The following is a 22,839-nucleotide window of genomic DNA, read 5'->3' as shown; positions in this document are numbered from 1 at the left end:
GAGCTGACATGGTCGAATCTCATTTTCCTATCGAGGGTAGCCTGTTCAAACAGTCCTTTTTGAAGTAGATTCGTAGTAATGGCCTGTGATTTTGTAGCGACAATCGGGCGTCCCCGAGTCGCGTTAATTTGGCTGGTGCAGCCGTATTGACCGTAGTCATTTGTGTTTGGCTGGAGCCATTTTTCATCCTGAGTGTGGTAGTTTAGGCATCTACATTGAGGGTATGTCCTTTTCGGAGTCTTACAAATGCAACGTATAGCCTAAACTTCAGGATCGAGTTTTATGCATGTAGTAAGGTCTTACAAAATTTTTATGCCTGTTGAGGTCTTATAGTTTTTTCATGCCTGTTGAGAACTTACAAATTTGTCATGCCTGTTGAGGTCTTATAGTTTTTTCATGCCTGTTAATGTCTTATAGTTTTTTGTTGTTATGTAAAATAGATCTTGCTAGACTGAGTTTACCCGCTCGGGTTCTTATGGCCTTGGGTTTTTTAGAGAATGGCGATTGGAGACAGTCTCCGAGTCATTGAGTTTTCTTAGGCTCGAAGGCCATTACTCGTGAGCTATGAATTGCCTTAGTGAGGACTTATGAGCATGGAGTTGCGACCCTGAGGCCATGCAGGTATCAAATTGCTGACGCTAAGTCTCCGAGTATTTCGGGACATACTCGATGGAGGGATCCTTGTCGTGAGCGTGCTGAATTTTCTCCGGTGGCGAAAGATATTCTTTGATTGCTTGGCATAAATACATGTTGTGTTTCCGTAAGCCCGGCTTATGCGGACACGGTTCATTCGACCATTTGGCCCAATACATAATTTCCTATTGGAACCTCATTTGCCATTTCCTGGTACTGGGTTGATTGCGAAGGAAATCTTGTAGGTTTGTTAAGTCCTTCTTAGGTAGCGCATGGACTTTGCCTCATTTAAAACCTTGCCGGCAAAATCCATTTCGGGATAAAAACTCGGTCAAAGGAAAAGAGGGCAACGGATTCTTTGAAACCTCAGGGCCCTCGATTCGGAGCAGCGTCCCGACTGCCTTGGTCACTGGCCTGCGCTAGAGTTACCGTGAAGAAAAAGATAGAAAAAGGGAGAGATGATTATACCTTAGTGGCAATGGCACTCTTGGGTTCTGACGTTCGTTTGGCAGATGCGATGTTGTCCTTTATTTGAATACGGTCGAGGGCATGCATAAATAAATCATGTGGATGACGTGTTGGGGCTCGTCTACTTTGATCTTTTTGGTTGTTTCTCTTTCTCGGGACTGGTTTTTAGGTCAGTTGCTGAGAAATTCCCGAAGGTGCCCGTTATCGAGCAGCCGAGCCACTTCCTCCGGAGTAGTCTACAATCCTCAGTTTTGTGATCGTGCTAGTTGTGAAACTCGCATATCAAGTTGTAGTTCCTTTGGGAAGGATTCAAGTGTATAGGCCTGGGCTATATGGCGTCCCTGATTTTACTAATGGCAAACACGATGTCCGATACATATGTTGAAGTTGAATTATGATAGGCGAGGTGCCCCTATCGGCCTTGTGTCCCCGTCGAAACCACCTCTATTGATGGGTCCTTGAGGGTTCTATGCTCTTTTACCAATCGATCGTTGAGAGGCAGATTGTGTCTCGGCGCATTCTTCCTATCTTGGGGGTACGGCTGGTACCTCTCTTTATCCGATTTTGACTCATTCGCTAGGAGTCTGCTCAGATATACTGAGCCCGAGGGGGCTCCCAGCTGGTCATCCTCGACACTAATCTTTGACTGGTACCGATTGTTGACGTCCGACCAGGTTACAGTGGGATATTCAATTAGATTCTCTTTCGCTGTCTCGAGGCCACCGAGCTTCATTCATTCAGACCTTGAATGAAGGCCTGTACTGCCCAGTCGTCGAAGACCAGGGGTAGTTCCATTCGTTCCGTTTGGAAATGAGACACGAATTGCCGCAACATTTCATTCTCCCTCTACTTAATCTTGAATACGTTGGACTTCCTTGTTGCTACCTTGATGGCATTGGCGTGCACCTTTACGAAGGAATCCACTAGCATGTAAAATGAATCTATGGAGTTTGGATCTAGGTTTTGATACCACAACACGACCCCCTTCGATAGCGTTTCTCCAAACTTTTTCAGTAGGACGGACTCGATCTCGTCGTCTTTTATGTCATTGCCTTTCACTGCGCATGTATAGGCAGTGACGTGTTCGTTGGGATCTGAGGTCCTATTGTATTTTAGGAGCTCTGGCATTCTGAACTTCTTTGGAATGGGTTTCGGAGCCGCTTCCTCTAGGAATGGCCGTTGTACGAACTTCTTCGAATCTACACCCTTCAGGGCCGAGGGCGCGCCCAGGATTTGGTCTACTCTGAAGTTATAGGTTTCGACCTTCTTATCGTTGGCTGCTATCATTTTCTCGCCCTACTCGAACCTTTTGGTGAGGTCCTCGAGCATTTTTACGATGGCAGGGTTAGCTGTCGATTCGTTATTGCTCGATCTCTCAGGTACTTGCTCAGTTGGGGTAGCTATCCCCAGTGCTACTGTGCTAGGAGTCTTCGGGTGGCTGTATATGAGTAATAGCCAACTGTTGTGCCTCCAACATTTCAAAAATAACATAAAGACTAACTTCCTATTCTTCTCGGGCTGGGGTTTATTGGGCTTCCTGTTGGCCACCGTGTCGTATGCTCCTGTCGGTGTGTGAGGTTTCGTTGACCTGCCACGCGTCTTGCGAATCTGGGTCCACTGGGATCGGTCCAGATGCGTTATCGAAGTTCTGCGGTGGAGCACCAACAACCGGAACAGCTACACCGTTTTCCCCGTGGTTTTTGAGGTTGTCGTTCTCGACACTATTTACTGAGCCAGACATTTTGACCTGAAATCGAAGATCTTGTATAAGAAAAAGTGTGAAAGATAACTTGCATTTGTGTAATGATACCAGCAAGAAAATAATCACTATTATTTTTAGCCCCACGGTGGGCACCAAACTGTTTACCGTGAAAATGGTAATAACAATTAAATTTGTTAATGGGACTCTAGAAATACGTTATCTATATTTATGTTAGTTGTTAGAACAATTGATGCTAGGTGTATGAAGATAAGAGATGAAATGCGAGCTAAAACACCGTTATAATCAAACCGAGTGGCTTGTTACTCGTGCCTCAGACTGGCTGATTGGGGGCCTTGAGGTCGATGCCTAGACTCGAGTTTGAGCTATCAGGGGTAACCGGGAAGGTAATAATAGTTAGAATATAATTAATGGAGGCTTATTTTGGACAATATCGAGTAATAAATGAAGAACGAGTATTAGAGCAATAAATGAGAGAGAAAGCCTCGAGCGAGTAAGTTAGAGAGAAAAGAGAGAGAGTTGTTATTGATCTTGTGTAGAGTAATTGGAGCAACAGCCGCCCCCTACAAAGTGGTGAGGAACCAATTTATATAGGAGGGGAAATACAACATAGTACAAAATGCATTAATTGTAAAGATACGGAGATGAGACGGCTAGACATGATATTATACTCTACTAGTGCTATCTGCTTGCCTCGGGAGTTCCCCGCCCTCGGAATCATCATTGGGTCGAGCGAAAGTGAACCTTGATGGAGAGAACTCGACCGCAACCCTACTGCCTCGAGATATCGATATGACTCTAATGCCTTAATGGTGAGAAATCAGACCCTCCAATTTCACCGTATACAGTGTATTACTGTATAAAACAAGTGCCACATTTTTCCTTTTATTGGTTTCACTGGAAAGTCACCCAAATTTTCTCATTACTTCTTTTAGCACTCACTTTACAATTAAAATACTTTAAGAGGTAAAAGGATCAAAACAATATCAATCAAGAACAAAGATCAAAAAAATATTAATTAAGAATAAAAGAAAATATGCTTGTAATAAGGGTGCCAAATAAAAGTGTATTGGCTCAAAATGGCTAACTAGGAATAATTATCATTTGTGATAAGCAGTAAACTCAAAAAGATCAAAGAAAACCTAAAATTCATTTTCAAATTGGGCATCACCTAAAATTTCGCGTCAACTCATATACCGGGCAAGTTCTAGACACAATTACAATACATGGATTACACAAAAATCTCACCATACATGGCACATGACTCACCAAAGACTGTCCCATTTCGACTCTCAAACAATATAAGTATTCACAGAGCCACAAGGTAACAGGAATTTAGCACAAAGTGAACACAAGTCAAGTAAATGATACGTAGGCATCAGAAGACATGCTATCCAATTAAACAAGGAATAATGACCAATTTAAAACATAAGGAAGATTCTACACTTTCCAAAGCCTAAATATGGTACTTTTAAAAAAGTGAAAGGTACCTAGGAATATCATCTTTATCCCCCATTACTTTCCTACATCCTACTCTTCTCTAAAAGAAATAAAAAAACTACCACACCATTCAAACTACATCCAATGGAAAAGAACCGAGGCACAAAGAAAAATCGGAGGGGATTATTACTGCATAAAGAAATCTAAAGGATATGTTTTTGTGTTTTTCTATTTGTCAAATTTTTGTGTGTTTTTTGTTAGACTTTAATCCCTAAAGAAAACTATCTAAGAGATCCATCGTCGGAAAAAGTCTAAAAATTTTTTTTTTTAATTAAGCTACTAAAACTACTACTACTATACTATACCATTAATTCTACGAACTATGCAATTAAAAATAAAAAGCCAGCTAACACTAAGAAGATAAGAAACTAACAACACACTAATATAGTACTATACAAACCATAGAGAATCTTTCACCCCGCAATTAAAAGAGTGCAATGTCCTCAATGAACAAATAAAGAAAAAATAATAAGGGTGAACAAGAAACTTCCTGAAAGGCCAAAGACCGAAGCAATAACAACTCACGGGGTACTCAGACTTCTCCCAAGGATGGTCTTTTGTGCGGGTACCTCGACACTAGTTCCAACCATATGAATCACTTATGCATACTTCCAGTGGATTTTCTTCCCATGCTCATAATCCTACAAAATAAAAAAACACTTTAAACTTAAAAGAAAAATCAAAATAAACAAAAATAAAAGAAAGCGGTAAAGTTGGATTGCCTCCCAACAACCGCCTAATTTAACATCACGACACGATGTAAATAACTTTTTACCTCTACCACGAATTTATAATTATTCCCCTAACATCGCATCCAGTTTGCGGCTACGCTCCTTTGGTGGGGCAATAAAAATAACCAAATCAAGTAACAAGTTTTTCACTCTGCACTTTTCGCCCTTTAGATGAGGAATGTAATTTTTTCGTTTTGGCACAAAATATTCAAGAATATAGGCAATCTCATCCTCACCCTTTGACTTCCCCATATTCTTAGATGGCTCGATTATTATCTTACTATTTAAACACAATGCAGAAAAATGATTGGAATGAGGTTTAATGCGCCCTAACTCATGAATTGTACTACTAATTACATCCCCATGTATACACACACACTCACGTCTTCTTAAGTGATTTTATCTACTATCTCATATGACTCTATAACACTCATCTCAACATTGACATCCTCAAAAAAAATATGGTCTAATAATTGGTATTCTCGTTTTCGCTCCTCAATTTGGTCTAGAAGATTATTCTTAGCTTCACACAACTCATCATTAAATTGTTGGGCATTACACGCATCAACCTTTGCACTAAAATTTGCATCCAAGTTGTGCACATCCAAGAAAAAACTATCAATTTAATGTGCAAGATCAACTCTCTCCTTAGACCAATCATTTGAAAACGTCGTTAGAGGACAGCATCGTTCCGCATATTTCCCAAATCGAGAATATTCATCCCAATACCAACCCTTACTCCCATATTAAAATTTAGATCTCCAAGTGGTCAAGTATCATGACCCCATTTTCCCCTCCGTAGGATGGCGTGATGGCATAGTGTCTCTACGTCTAGGTAAGCCTAATAATTAATAATAACTAGACATAAATAATTAACAAGTTACTAAAAATAACTGAGCAATTGATAAAATCCTTCCGAAAACAAAATCTCACAATATACAATCTAAAACCAATGGAACTGAGACATAAGCTCTATACAGTAAAAGCTAGGATATCTACTACTTCACTGTTTACCGTGAAAATGGTATTAACAATTAAATTTGTAGATGGGACTCTAAAAATATGTGATCTATTTTTATGCTAGTTATTTAAGCAGTTGATGATAGATGTGTGAAGCTTAATGGCAAAATACGAACTAAAGCAGAGTTATAATCAAACCGAGGGGCTAGCTATTCGGGCCTCGAACTGACCGATGAGGGGCCTCAAGGTTGATGTCTGGGCTTGGGCTCGAGCTATCAGGGATAATCGGAGAAGGACTAATAGTTATGATATAATCAAGGGAGGCTCTATATGGCCAATAACAAGAAATAAATGAAGAACAAATATGAGAATAATAAGCAATAGTGTCGGGACAATATGTTAGAGAGAAAAGAGAAAGTTCTTGTATATTTCGTGTAGAATAGTTGGAGCAACAACAGCCCTTTAAAAAGTGGTGAGAATCCCCTTTATATAAGAGGGGAAATCCAACACAGTACAAAAATGCATTAATTGTAAAGGTATGGAGATGCGACACCTTGATACAAGCTCCGGGCAGACCAGCTTTGTCAGACATAGCCGCGTGCCTAGGGAATCCCTTGTTTTACTCTAGTCTTGATCTATATTCTCTTTAGGTCGAGCCTTGACGAGCTTTGAGGGAGGGAACTCGGTCACAGTTTCACGTCCTTGAGGCCTCGAAGTGTTCTTCTGAAGTGACTTAATAGTAAGAAATTGGACCCTCTAATTTTGCCGTATACAGATAGTCTTTGCATTTCCTAGAATGAAGCGATGGGAAACAATTCTGATATCCGACTCTCGGGGCTTGCCGTGACGACGTCATGTCGATGACTCAAGCTATGGCGTGAGTTTCCATGATAACCGGGACATCACATTGACTTGTCTTTTCGATGCCATTCAATGCGCTGTCGATTCGGTTCATCAAGGTGACAGTACCGTCGTCGATTCAATTCTTCAAGAATGCATTAATTGTACCTATAGGTCTGTCTTCCAAAGGCATTGATGAACGTGTCATTATCCCCTAAAAATGGGGATATTGTGGCATTATCTCTCTACCCAAGTGCCTTCCTTCATTTATTCATCCCTTTCTTCTCTCTTCCTTTCTTTATTGCTAATCACCATGTTTGGAGTTCACGATTTTAAGGTTTTTTGGCAGCATTCACATTGGTTGTGTGATGGCTTTCGGCCTGATTTTCTCTTTGCTGAACGAGATCATTCCATGTTGTTGTTGTTGTCATTATTACGCCTGCTACTACTGTCCTTATTGGCTCGAGATGATTATATGGGGGTGACTGGCGTCCTCCGATCAAAAAGGGCATTTGGACTCTACTCCGTTTCTTGGGAGAGTATTCAGACTATACACCACTGTTACTCTCCTACCCTAGCCTGGTGTGACACTTCATCCCTTGGGTATTTTCTCCCAAGGGATAAAATGGCACAACCGGCTGTTGAGGTTGGGCCCCCCCGAATCTCCAACCTTTGGCTTCGGCGGGTAATGTCTCTTTTTTCTACCTCTTATGCATCCTCCCCCTTTTCACTTTTTCATCTTCTCCCTCGGCAATGTTATTCCAAGGGAGCTAGGAACCTAGAGGTGGTGGCGATCGAAGGAGTTGCCTTCGAGGATGCGAGGTCGAGGAGGCAGTGCTCGGAGAGAACCTTCGAGGGTAGGCTAGGTCCTTCGACTTTCACTATAGAAGTGAACATTTTTGGTTCTTTGTTGCTATGTAGGGACCCTTTGTAGGCTTTTGTAATCATATGTAAGAGTCCCTCGAGGGCCGCTGTAAGCAAATGTTTATGAATATAAAGATATTTTCTTGACTTCTCCCTTTGATACTTGCCTTATTCTTGTATATTCTTGTGCACTTGCGGGGATTCTAAATGTTTACCTCTGTTTATGATCGTCAATATCTAACTCGGGTGCGAGCATTCTTTCAGGTCTTTGGCTGATAGAAATCACTCCTTTTCGAGCCCACTGTTGTTCGTCGGGCCAAGCCTGAAACGGTCTGATAGACTCAGGTCATTTGGACCCTCGAGCAATATGACGATAGTGCATCGAACCTTGAGATTTTTGGGAGTAGTCTCTGAGTGAAGATCAACTTCAGGAACCTAGAGATTTACTTTGAACCTGATGTAGATAACCTTTTAAGGTGTTGTAGATATGTCCTTTTCTTCTTTGGAGGAACCTTCATAGTCGGATACCTTTTGGGGACTGGAAGCGATGTCGCCGACCTTTTGAAGCCTAACCTCCTTTTATATGGAGGTTCTCGAGTTTGGGTACCACCTCGAGGTTGGAGATAATGGTTTTGGACTTTTGGAGCCAAACTTGGGTAGGCAGACCGTTGTTGTTTCCCCACATATGTATGGGATTGCTCCTGCTTCTTGGGAGATCCCTTTATTTTAGATAGCTATCCATCCATTTCGGCATAAAGTCCTTCGTTACCTTAGCACCAAAGCGTTTGCATAAGTTCTTTCTTCAGTTTGATAGTTCTACCATAGCCGTGACTGCTACTTCAGGGTCTGCCCGACAGAGAGGGGAGAGTTCCAATCCCAGTGCCTAGGACCTACGGATTTTACTTTGAAGACTATGTCATCAATAAGAGAATAGCACCTGGAGTTAGTAAGGAGAGATTGCAGATGGGGTAAGGGGAAAGCGTTGCAGGCACTTCCTCCGGATGAGGGTATCACGGACCTTGCCGATGGATTCCTGAACATGTACTTGTACCCTTACGCATTAGTCCCCATTGATAGGGTCGTGCTCGATTTCTGTTTAAATTTTCGATTACTTTGGCGCAGATACATATGTCATTTTGGCTAACAGTGCTAATGATGAGGTTCTTTGCGGAGTAGGTAGGGCTTTAATTCACACTCGGTCACCTTGTCAGGTTGTACCAGCCCTTTCATCATCAAGGTCTGCTAACCTTACGATTCGTTCATCTACGCCCTTTGTTGTTGATGATTGGGAAGATGGAGATCGAGAGTGGGTTAGTTGGTTCGTCCGGGTCCGGACGACTTATGTTATCCCTGTGGAACTTATGCCATTCCCCGATGAATGGAATTATACGCATGAGTGCAGTGCCTTGTGCTTTATCAGACTTTCTCATGGTGGAAGTTAGTTTATTAATCATGTTTCATTCTTTTCTACATCAATTTCATAGACGTCAGGCGAAGTTCCTGATCTGCCTGGTTGGGTCCAGAAGCCGGCAACCCATTCGACCTGTGACAAGCGTAGGTGGCGAGCCGTGTCTTGGGGTAGATGGGAAGCAAAGTATCATGGTATATGTGTATACCGCTTTTACCTTGTCCCTCATACAATTAGGAAGACATTTTCCCCTTTTCATGTACTAATTTTGCCGTCGTCGGTATCAGAGGGTCTCCAAGGGCGAGGCTTTGCTCCTCCGAAGAAGGGGAGGGGTTGCCAGCTTTTGAGCTAAAGGTTGACAATGATAAATGGAATATGCATTTGCAGTGCGATGGCGCTCACAGTAGGGAAAAACGGGGTCGAGTCTTTGAGAATGAAACATCGTCCGAGCTTGCTGCACCCGCAATTTCTGATTCTGGAGAGGTGGTTCCTCCGAGCAATCATGCTTTAATCGAGACTAATTCTTCCAGGGCTGAGGGGACTAGATTAACAGAGGTGTGCTCGGCCTTCAAGGGAGTCCGCCGACTTCACTTTGTGGTGTGCTTTGGCACAGGCCTTTCGAATCTAGCATTTTCGCTTCCTTATCAAGTTTTTCTTTTGCAGGCCTTTGATAGGCTTAGGTCCGAGCTGCTCCGCCATGGGGCTAGGCTTCGGAAATCTCTGGATGAGGGTAGGTCCCTTGAGCTCCTTTGTGAGGAGAAGGAAGTTAAGTTGATGCACTAGCGATATGAGGCGTACCAGAGCTCAAATTATGAGAGCTATTTGATGGAGCATGTAACTTTTTGTACCAAGTGGGTATGCATCTCACTTCTTAAACTCTCATGTTAACTATTCGCTTATCCCAACTGCAAAAGATAGAGGCCTCGAAACGCCTCAGGGGTGCAGCCGATCGAATCAGGAATGACTGCGTCGAGCTAAGAGCTCAGGTGTAGGTTCAAGCTTCAGAGGAGAAGGTTTCCTTGGCTAAAGTTCCTATTTTCGAGGTACAACTCCGCTTAGCTCGTGATAATGCTTCAGTTCAAGCGGATATGATCACAAAGTTCGAATCTAAACTTTCGAAGGTTAGGGCTGAGATCGTTGATGCTCGAACCAAAGTTGTACTGAGCCGGGCTAAGGTTGATTAGGAGATGGCGATTTATTTGAAGGATGTTACCGTTCCTAAGACAAGTTGAAGAGGGTCCTCGATCGTGAAGATAGGATCAAAGAATATGCTTGTTGCAGATACCGAAGAAAGGTTCTTGAGGAGATCGGTGTCAGGGGTTTTGTTCTCCCGTAAGAGTTGGCGCGAGCGAGGGTGGACGAGCGTGATGATTGATCACTTCTGTCCGACATTGAGGAGAGTGAAGATAAGGATGGTAGGACGTAACCCTCAGGGGAGGGGCGTAGACTTTGCCATCTTGTATGTGATATTTTTAGAGCGCGCTTGTAGATGGAGGATGCACTTTTTCATGTATGTAAATAAAAGAAAACTTAAAGCTTTATTTCTTATGTACCCCTTTCTGCTTCATTTATGACTAGGTGGACTGATTTCAGAGTTGGTGATAATCCTTAGATTCGTGATATGGATCTAGGGATCATCAGGCAGGCCCGGGGGCTCTTATGCGTTTGGTCGATGCAGCCTTTAGTGCAACCTTCTTCTCGTTGGCTGCTATCATTTTCTCGCCTGACTCGATCCTTTTGGTGAGTCCTCCAGCATTTGTATGATGGCAGTATCGGCTACTGATCCGTTGTTGCTCGATCTCTCTGGTACCTGTTCGGCCGGGAGAGTAGTTTTTGGTGCTATTCTGTTGGGAGTCTTCGGGTGGCTTTACAACTGAGCGATAACCAATTGTTGTTCCTACAACATTTCAAAAATAACATGAAGACTAACTTCCTGTTCTTCCCGAGACGAGGTTTTTTGGGCTTCCTGTTGGTCGCCATGTTGTATACTCCTGTCGGCGAGTGAGGTTTCGTCAACATGCTACGCGTCCTACGAATCCGCGTCCGCTAGAATCGGTCCTGGTGCGTTATCAGGGTTCTGTGGTGGTGCGCCAACAACTAGAACAACCACCCCATTTTCTCTATGATTTTCAAGGTTGTCGTTCTCAACTCTGTTCACTAAGCCAGACATTTTGACCTGAAATCGAAGATCTTGGACAAGAAAAAGTGTGAAAGACAACTTGCGTTGCGTAATGAAACCAACAAGAAAATAATCACCATTATTTTTAGCCCTACGATGGGCGCCAAACTGTTTACCGTGAAAATAGTAATAATAATTAAATTTGTTGATGGGACTCTAAAAATATGTGATCTATTTTTATGCTAGTTGTTAGAGCAGTTGATGCTAGATGTGTGCAGCTTAACGGCGAAATACAAACTAAAGCAGAGTTATAATCAAACCTAGGGGCTAGCTATTGAGGTCTCAGACTGACCGATGAGGGGCCTCGAGGTCGAAGCTCGGGCTCGGGCTCGAGCTATCGGGGATAATCAGGAAAGGTCAAATAGTTAGGATATAATCAAGGGAAGCTCTATATGGCCAATGACAAGAAATAAATGAAGAACAAATACGAGAATAATAAGCAATAGTGTCGGGAAAATATGTTAGAGAGAGAAGAGAGAGTTCTTATATATTTCGTGTATAATAGTTGGAGCAACAGCAACCCTTTACAAAATGATGAGAATCCCCTTTATATAGGAGGGGAAACCCAACATAGTACAAAAATGCATTAACTGTAAAGGTATGGAGATGGGACGGCTAGATGCGACACCTTGATACAGGCTCCGGGCAAACCGGCTTTGTCAAACTTAGCCGCGTGCCTAGGGAATCCCCTATTTTACTCTAGCCTCAATCAATATTCTCTTTAGGTCGGGCCTTGACGAGCTTCGAGGGAGGGAACTCGGTCACAGCTTCACATCCTTGAGGCCTCAAGGTATTCTTCTAAATTGACTTAATAGCAAGAAATTGGACCCTCTGATTTTGCCGCATACAATCACCGCCTGAAAAAACTACAACAATAAACAAAATACAAAGGGACGGTAACTCTAAGGCCTGCGGGCATGGAGAATATATACTTTGAAGTCTCTCAAGCAATAACTCTACCAACTATAACATCGATCATGGGAAAGTGTACCTGGATCTACATAAAAAATATGCAGAAGCGTAGTATGAGTAAATCAAAACGGTACCCAGTAAGTATTGAGCCTAACCTCAGTAGAGTAGTGACGGGGCTAGGTGAAGAAACCTAGTAGGATATAAAATAGGTAGTATGAAAATGTAATACGGATATGTAATGGAATGTGAAGGAACAACTGATACGAAACAAGATAATAGCATGAACTAGTATTGGAAATTAACAATATAAATAACATAAAATAAGCAATTAAAAGGGCTACAATGATCATGTATGGACAACACCTGATAGAAAAATAAATAATAAAATAACAAGATATATTCCCACCAAAACACTTTGCAATATGAAATAAACAACAAGAATCATATCGAGGTACTGCGCCATGTATAAAGAAATCAAAACTAAGGTACCACCTCGTAAAATAAAGAATCACAACTGAGGTACCACCTATTATTCGTATTTCTCAATTTCAATCACAATCTTTCCTTATATCGTTGCGTGTGTCTCACATTTAAAATAGGTTTTGAAAACAATGTTCTCGAAATATCTATACACACTTTAGCTTATATTATGACACCATGTGGCTTCACGTAGTTCCTCTACAAGTAACACGCATATAAGTCCCAGCTTATTTCGCCGCATGCCTATCGAACCCAAGCCTTATACTGCCGCATGCGCGTTAATATCATATCACAGTAACAATTCGCACTATAAGTGCCCATATATCATAACGTGCCAACAACAATAATATCAACGTTTCCACAACACTATCCCAAGGCTCTACCACAACGTATACAAGAATTTCAACAACAACAATGAATTAAAAATGCTCAATAAGATAGATATTTCAAATCTTGTTCTCAGGGAATGTGAGGTACATGGTTTTGGGATCCAACTTAGGTGTAGAGTTCCCAAAACCATGTCCTCTTCTGTCACTACTATGATGTCCTTGTAGCCATGAAAGTACAGTAGAGGACCTGTTCCATTTACAAGTTCTATCTAACACATGCTTGACCTTGTTCAAATCCTCCTTTAGGACTCTTACCTGTTCATCCCTCTTATACAACTCATCTTTCATTTTTCTTACATTTTCTTCTAAAGTGAGTTATGTGTGATCAACTATCTTTTTAACTGTCCCTATTTTCAGTTTTAGATTTTCATATTAATATTGTATTTGAGATGAAAGACACTTACCTCGGTTTGTTCATCAGATTCTCCAATTTCCATAAGTGCTCTTTCATCATCATCATCCGAGCTTTCATCTGAGCTTTCTCCTCAAGCAGTGACCATAGCCTTGGTTGATCCTTTGTTGTTTCTTTTCTTGGTTTGAACCTGTTCTTTCTTCCTATTCCTTCATTCAGATCTTTCCTTCTTCTATTCCATTTTCCACAAAGGATAGTTTTTGATATGGTGATCAACCTTTCCACACTTGATGCAACCATCATTGCTTTGCTTCTCATGTGCTTTTACCTTGCTATAGCTTCCACTTCTTGAAGGACCCTTTCCTTTCCTCAGGTACTTCTTGAAGTCTATGGTGATCATAGCCATTTCATCATCTTCCAGATTAGAATCTTCAGTGATTCCGAGTGCAAAGCTCTTTTTACTTCTTAGTTAGATCCATTTTCATGGCTTGTCTCCTGAGTTCATAGGTAGTATTCCCAATAAATTCATCTAGTGGATGAGTGGAAATATTCTTTAATTCTTGGATGGTAGTGATCTTTCTTTTTCCAAGTGATTAGCAAGACCCTAGTAAGTACCCTCTCAACTCTTTCTTCTTCAGGGATAATCCTCTTAAGAGATTTTAGGTCATTTGTCAATGTAGTGAATCTTGTGTACATTTCCTGAATGGTTTCCCCATCATTCATAACAAGGTTCTCATACTGAGAATATGGTAGTGTCCTCTGGATTTCTTTACTTGAGTTTGTTTCTTCATGGGCCACTTGCATATGTCCCAAATTTGCTTAGCAGTGGAATAGCCCTTGATTCTGTTGTACTCATCTGGACTAATCCCAACACTTCAAAAAATCATTGAGCCAAAATAACGTTTATAAAACTCACTGTAAACCTAAGAATTACCTATAACCCTTTGGTTGCAACCAGCCTCAGACTGTTGCGATAATTTCAAGTTAACTATAACTTTAACACTACACTCAGAGTACCTAGTACAAATGCTTCTAAGAAAGCTAAAGATACTATTGAAAAGCCCTACTAAAATTGAACTAGAATAAAAGACAGTCACTTCGAACTGCTTCATCTGTCTGCTTCATGCAGCTTCAGGTTTGCACACTTGAATAACACAGGAATTTCTTGCAAAATGCCTCGTTATTTTGCTCTCAACTCACGTTTAATATTAGAGTTTTTGTGTATTTTTAAAAGGAGAACATCCTGAAATATATAGAGTTAGTAGAATAGGAAATAACTAGAAGTCTAATGCTTTACTCTCCCACCATATCTTCAACTTCTAACTCCTTCCTTATTTAGGATACAGTTCTCTTCGAGTAAGGGGTCCTGCTCCTTATCAAATACGAAACCTTTTCGTTCAGGAGATATCAGATATAACCACTTAAGGTTATCTCCTTCACACGTATTCCTTTGTGATTGAATCTTCTTATATTTGGTATACTCTGTATGGACCTGGTTAATGCGCGTGTTTCTTTGTCAATAATCAAAACAAACTTACTAAAGCCAACACACACACTCGACTTATATATTACTAAGTCTTCTCCCTTCTCATAGGTTTGCACAAGACCACCGAACTTAGGTTGTTGGATGAGGTCAGGGATCCATCCTTACTCGTCGCACCCTCTTCTTCGGGACAACTCGAGGTTGCGTCAAAGGAGGAGAAAAATAGGAAGAAGAGTAAATCCTAAGGCTCCCTAAATACCGAGGTGAAGAAGAAGAGGGTGGCCACTCAGCTCTAGAGAAGAAAAAACTACACCAAGTCTAGGGTACTGAATGCTAATTCCCTATATCAGCTCATGGATTATCTGGAGGACGACGACATTGAGTTCATTTCTCATGAGTCGACCATTAAGGAGGGGGAGTAGGTGACGATAAGGAAAGATGACCAAAATCCCCTCTTATCTTGGGAACCAAAGCGAGAGACGGAGGTCGGGACGTCCCGAGAAGTCACTTATGTCCCGAAGAAGGTAGCTGGTGTAATTTACATTATGGAGAGGTCATCCGATATTGAGTACATGCTCGAAGAGGCTCAAGTGGGTAAGGAGAAATCAAACGAGATGGCATCGGACCCACATGATGCCCTCAACATGTTCTTAGACGGTATGGACATAGACGCGTTTGAGGTTTTTAATTATCACCTTGATGGTTGATTCCACTTGTCTGTTAGCACTTGCGTGATATAGAGAAGATGTGATCCTTTTGATCTTCAATCATTCCAAAGACATTGTGACTTTAGAACCATTAAATTCTGGCCCATTGTGACACGCAATTTTTTTTGGTACTCCAAATTGACAAATAATGTGATCCTATATGAAATTGTCTCGCGCTCTCCAATCTTTTTCTAAGCACTTGTTTCAACCCATTTGTAAAATAATAAGTTTAAACCAAAAAAATAATAACCGCCTGGGCCATTAAAGTGAAGGTCCAGTTTTGTCCATCGCCCATTTCATGAATGGCCACAATAACACCATTGAATTCAAAAGCTCTGGCGGCTGATGAGCTAATTGTGCATGACGTTGACGCTGACGCTTCCGGAAATTTTTCATGCCTTAAATACTCTATAAATTTAATTCTCCAATCCCAAATTAGGTTTGTTGAGTTAACTTCACAATATCTATCCATGTATACACCGAATGCAATAGTTGAATGGCCGCACCGAAATCGACTCCTTTCATTTTCGTGGACGACCGTCGATTTTTCAAAGCATCCGCCTCCACATTCTTTTCCCTTGAGATGTGTATTATCGACCATTCCCTTAACCAGAAAATCATCACTTGAAACTTATTCAAGTACTGTTGTATGTTCCTCGTTGGTATCAAAGATTCAACATAACAGATTCACTACCACTTGGAAGTCACACTTTATTTCAATTACCTCGAAGCATTGTCCCACGCTAATTCAAGTCCTTCAACCAAAGCCTCGTACTCAGCTTCATTATTAGTTTAAGTAACAATTCTAATAGCCTGTCTTAGGATTTTTCCTGAATGAGTGATTAGTACTATCCTGAGATCGAATCCTTTAGCGTTGGAAGCTCCATACGTAAATAGTGCCCATACATCGGAAATAGTTTTCGAAAACAGAACTGCTTCTTTAGCAGCTAAAGGCGTCATTCCCGGACTAAAATCAGCCACAAAGTCGACCAAACCTTATGATGTGATAGTTGTTCGAGGTTTATATTCTATATCAAATTCACTAATTTCTACCGTCCATTGAGCCAATAAACCTAACAATTTAGGTTTATGTAGGATGTTTCTCAAGGAAAAAGTCGTCACAGCAGCTATTCGGTGGCATTGAAAATATGGTCCAAGCTTTCGAGAAGCGACTACGAGAGCTAGAGCCAACTTTTTTAGGTGTGAATAGCATGTCTCCGCTCCTTATAAAATTTTACTAATTTAATAAGTAGGAAATTGCATACCTTCTTCCTCTAAAACCAAGGCTGCACTCACCGCAACTTCTGAAACCACTAAATAAATTAGCATAATTTTACCATCCTTCTTCCTTGACATTATTAGAGGGCTGGACAACTACTATTTAGGACTTTCAATGCTTGCTGAGATTTTGGAGTCCACACGAAATCATTTTTCTTTTTCAAGAGTAAAAAGAAATGATGGTATTTCTCCGAAGATCTTGATATAAACCTACTTAAGGCTGCTAACCTGTTGTTGTACCTATGCACTTCCTTGACACTTGTTAATTAATAAGGGATATCCTCAATGGATTTTATCTTATCGTGTTTACTTTATTCCTCTTTGTGAAACAAAAAATTCCAGAAACTTTTCGAAGCCAACTCCAAAAGCACATATTTATGGGTTGAGCCTCATATTATATTTCCTCAAATGTCGATCTCCTAGTGTAAATGAGTTAAATGGCTTCTTGCATTAAAAACTTTACCAGGATATCATCGATGTAAACTTCCATACTACTACGAATTTATTGTTCAAATATTTTTTTAACGAGCCTTTGGTAAGTGGCTCTGAAATCCTCAAGCCCGAAAAACATCATGTTATAGCAATAATTGCCAAAATATTTGATGAACCAAGTTTTTTCTTGATCCTCCGGGTGCATCCTAATTTTATTATACCCGGGATACACATCAAGAAAACTCATTTATTCATACCCGGCCGTAGCATCGATTATTTCGTCAATATTCGGCAATGGAAAAAAGTCTTTCGGGCATGCTTATTTAAATCTTTATAATCCAACATCCTAAGTTTAATATTCTTTTTACGAACAATTACTACGTTAGCTAGCCAATCAGGATAATATACCTCGCGAATTGAACTTATATTAAATAATCGGGTTACCTCCTCCTTAAAAATGTGTTCCTGACCTCGGTCATTTGTCGTTTCTTTTGCTTCAACTGTGGGAAATTGGATTCCAAAAATAATTTATGGGCAACCACATCTAGAGGGATATATGTCATATCAAAATGAGACAATCAAAGCAATCAAAGCTAGCTTTTAAAAACTCAATAATCTTAAGGCTGAGTTCGGGATTTATTCCTGTTCCCAGGTAAACCTTCTTATGAGGGAACTGCGCAAACAAAGAGATTTGGTCCAATTCTTTAGTGGTAGACTTTGTAGGGCCTGCTTCCTTCGGTACCTGGAATGATCTAGGCACCCGATAAAATTCTTATGACTCTCTTTCCCATCAACTTTAACCGCAATGGAAGTGGACACCAGTACCTATAGTTTCTTTCCGCCTTATTTCTGGACAAGGTTATTGCATTCATTTCCTTTGCTGCAGGTTGATCACCTCTAATTTTCTTGATTCTCTCCGATGTTTGGAACTTCAACAACTGATAATAAGTTGTTGGTACTACCTTCATCTCATGAATCAAAGGCCTAGTGAGAATCACATTGTATCCCGTGTCACCATCCACCACTTATAACAACGTGGTGTTTGTTTTGCCTTCGGCATGCATAGGTAGTACTATCTCTCCACGGGTCGTTACACTCGTTAAGTTGAACCCGGCCAAAATCTTTATTGCCGGAACTATGTCACCGAACTATTTACTTGTAAAACAATGCAATTGAATTTGAAATGTGGTTTATAGACACGTAAATTAATATGATCCAAGAGTATGAACTAATCAAGAACATAAATAGGTTAATGGAAATAAATTAAAAGGAAGCACAAGCCTGATTGTGGGCAGAACTTCTCCGAAAGCAATAACAAGAACAATAAAAAGAACAAAGTGAAGAATATTATTTTCATTAAGAGCCTATTTTACCTTTTTTGTATACAGAATGTTTCGTGTACTTGAATGATTATGAATTCTCCTATTTGTTGCTCAATTCAGGAGACAATATCCCCAAATCAAGTTGTTCTTTGATATGAATAAAACTTCTCTTTATGATTGAATATCAACTGGCCATTAATGTAAAGAGTCTTCATAATGACTGCTGATTGAATCTTGTATTTCCCAACCGATATCTTCCATTCAAATCTTCGTCCTCGGTTTCAATGCCTTTAGAACTTATTCAGCTCCGATCATATATTTGTATCCGGTGCCAATTATTTACTGACTCATATCTTACACGTCATTACTTCCACGTGTCAACTCCTCGAGCATCCACCATGTCATTTACCAATTTTCTCCCATACACCTATACTAATTTCACTCGTAATAGCTAGACAATAGATGTCTTATCCGTCCGCATGGACACTCTATCTTGAAATGTTGCCGAATTATATTTAATACAATCAAAAGTCTCTATAATAACCTCCCTATATAACGATACTTTATTATAAAAGTCAAGTTTTTTCGGAACCAATTTATCATGTTATATTATAATATGTGTTCTATATAATAGCACTTCACTATAACATCCAATAATATTCGGAACAAACTAGGCTGTTATAGAGAGATTTTACTGTATATCTATTGCTAACAAAAAACAAAACAAAAAAAAACACGGTGGGACATATTTGGTGAGCTAACAGTTCTATTAGTGATAGATATGATGAAACCACTGTGCCTCCAATTTGCATAAGTTGAAAAGTTACAGAAAAACGTAAAAAATTTCAATTGATCATCATTGTGCAATAAATTTTAAAGACGAAACAAAAAAAAAAAAATGCCCAAATCTACTTATAACAATATGTTATGATTAAACATGTTCAACATTTTGTTTCCTAAATACTTCCGTGTGGCATGTGCATTCGTTGATCACCAGATAAATCTTCTGCTTTTCTCCACTGGAATCACAAGACACAAAAAATGTGTAAGTATAACTTTTTATATAGAATAACAATATCAATAAGAAGAGAGAGCATTGCTCAAACTTCAGCTTTTGGGACTAGGGATGGAAGAATGTTTTTCGCGAAGACATTAAAGAGGAGCACAGTAATTGCAAATATGAGCAATCTTCTACTCTTCTAAGAAAAGTTGATTTCCTTTTTGCAGTTTCCCCAACCTTTTATGCTGTGACTTGATAGATCAAAAATAGCCTATCGACACTGAAACAGTCTTTTCCTTCTAAAGTTGCGGAAATAATGACAATAAAGTTAAACAAAATAATAGATATTGCATATAAATGTTTTAGATTTAGTTTATTTAATGTAATCTTCGAATTAATCACATGCAATATATTTAAAAAGGAGAAAGAAGCTCTAGTAAATTGTCATCTACTAAATTTGCAGCACAATAAATAACTACATTGCCATAGTAAGCATATCTGTCATAATAAAAATAATATAGACAGGCTTGTCTGCACAATATAGAAAGGCCTGTTAGAATCTTCAAGAATAAAAAGATGTTGACAATTAGGTGCTATTTCGACAAGTTAAAGTTGAAGAGTTATACCTTCTAAAAAATATGGGAGTTTTGTTCCACGGTCGCTTCCACTTTTGGAATTGGAGTCAAGCTTTTCTTTTAAATGATAACTCTCAAACTTCTAGCACAACTATATGAATTGAATTCCTTGAATTTATCTGAATTAAGATCATAGGAAACCAAAATTCCACTAATGCTTTGAAGAAGCAACAAATGATCCTTCCAGACTATTAATGGGGTTTCAATATAAAGAGGCCTAATTTGTATTTCTTAATCCAAGATTCATTTACACCATACTCTTTCACTATCCAAATGTCTGTCAAATCTTCTATTGGATCAATCTCTGTCCTTCGACCAGGGTAACAAATCAAGGTTAGGGAATCATCTAGGACGACAAGGCTACAACGCTTTCCGTCGTAGAAATGACAAGTATCTGGCATCCTAATATTCCAAAAAGTTTCAGTGGTCATATTGAAACAAAGAATTACCTTTGTGTCTGCATATGCATACCAATGAAAGGCTCCCTTGTAAAGTAAGCAAGGGAACCAATGCACATTGGGTAACTGTTGACCCACATGATCCAATTCTCTCCACGAATTAATGTGTAAATTATAGATTTCAACTTTATGCTCTCTATCCTCATCAGGATCCCATTGCGGAGGATCCCTGTAAATTTCTGAAATCTTAGCAAACTTGTAGTCATTCCCGCCAGATTAAACCACAGCAACGACCGATGATTTCATAACAAAGAACGCCACATGTTGAAGTTAGAGGTGGTACAGATAAATCTGGAAAAACAGGTTTAAGATCATCATCATCGCTGGAAAGAAAAGACAAAGACATTTTTAAATTGTTTTGGTGCTACTTTAATGGAACGTTTGAAAAGAATTAATTCATCGTTTATGATGGTCCGGTCGCGATGTAGATTAATGAAGATGGATGATTGTATGAGATCGTACATATTTTTTGAATTGCATTTGAATCTCATGGGAGATTTTACAGGAAGTCGCAAATGTATGTGAATTACCACATCTTCAGGCAACTTCTTCATAATTCCATCCGCCATCTTTGATTATCCAATGTTCATTTTGGGAAAATGGTGTTTCGTTGTGTTGTAAAAGCCTTGGCACCTCATCAAATAAGAACTTCTTATCTGATTTGAATAGGATCCAAATCCTTAATCCTCGCGCATTTGCTCCTTAACAAAATATACGTCAGACTTGCATTTCGTGATTCTGTGGTCTATCCAGTGCATCAATTTTTCTTTAACATAGAGCCACTTGGCAAAATAAATAATGGGTACATATGATGTGATGACCTCGATTTTGAGTTTTGCCTTTATTTCCGTATTTCGCAACTTCGATTAGTTCCGTTTAGCGTTCTTCGATTTGCATGTACAGTCCGCGTCTTGTTCCGGGAAGTCTTTATGCGAAATATTAAAAAAGGTGAATTTTTTCCTTAAAAATTATTTCAGTTGACTACGGTCATCATTTTAAATAAACAGACCCGGATAAGTATTTTTTGTTACACCCTATATTTTCATACGTAAAAGTGCGTCGTAACCAAACTAATATAGGACAAAAAATGAGATAATATTTGATAGTATATAAAGTATATTAATCATGTTACCTCGGAGGTTACAAATATTGAAGATCATGAAAAACAAGTACAAAGAGGGTTGGAAGGTTCAAAAGCTAAAAGAATTGAAGAAAATAATGTTTCGTCGAAAGTCGACAAGTTAAGAATGTTATAACGTGTACTTTGGGGTGATACTAGGGTGCTTAACATGATAAGGAGGTTATTTTATGAGTTATGTTAGTTGTATGATAGTCGTGTGTTATGTTTTGAAGTCAAGAGAGTTGTAGAAGAATACTCGATGAAAGTCATCACAAATTACGTTCATAGGTTTTATTGAAATTAGGGTCAAATGTAACTACGATTTTCTTAAAATATACTCAGAGTTACGGGGTGATGAACCATAAAATTGAAGATACATGAGTCTATTTTCTAATGCATTAAATCGTTTGTCAATACGATATTGGAGTATAGGATATGAGTGTTTTTGCGAGACTGCGTAGACTTTTAGGTGACAAGTAGGTGTATCACTTATTGCTTAAATGAGAGAATTATACATGTCCCAAAAATGGGCCAGTTCGGGTTGTCCAAAGAGGCCTTTTAAAGGCTTATTTCCTTCATATATTAGACTGATAATAGGGCATAATAACCAGCCATAAGATTTGCAAAAGTCCTTCCAATAATTGCCCATAAACCCTAGTTGATTTTTTCTGCCTTTCAAGTTCTAATTGGAGGAAATATCTAGAGTTTGAAGAACCAAGATATGATTTGAGTTATCCAAAAAATAAGGTAAGTTTACTACTTTCTTTCATCCATATTTTTCTGCTGTAAATGCAAGGTAAGTCGTTTTATATTTCTAATAACTCACGGGACGATGATCAGAAGCCGTGAGATCGAGTTATTCATTTATAGCATACTGTTTTGAGGACTATTTTATGTTGCTATTTGGCTGCGTGTTTGTTACGCCTCATAGTATTACGTCGATGTTATGCTCTGCAATAATATATTAC

General features: G+C 39.6%; 1 pseudogene; it reads right to left on the bottom strand.

The window, feature by feature from the left end:
* Window positions 1-19,547: 19,547 nt before the first annotated feature.
* Window positions 19,548-21,395, bottom strand: LOC104241255 (F-box protein CPR1-like; annotated as a pseudogene).
* Window positions 21,396-22,839: the final 1,444 nt, after the last annotated feature.

Source organism: Nicotiana sylvestris, chromosome 9 (genome assembly GCF_000393655.2).
Source record: "Nicotiana sylvestris chromosome 9, ASM39365v2, whole genome shotgun sequence".
NCBI classification, from domain to species: domain Eukaryota; kingdom Viridiplantae; phylum Streptophyta; class Magnoliopsida; order Solanales; family Solanaceae; genus Nicotiana; species Nicotiana sylvestris.
This window is presented reverse-complemented; position numbering and strand designations above follow the sequence as displayed.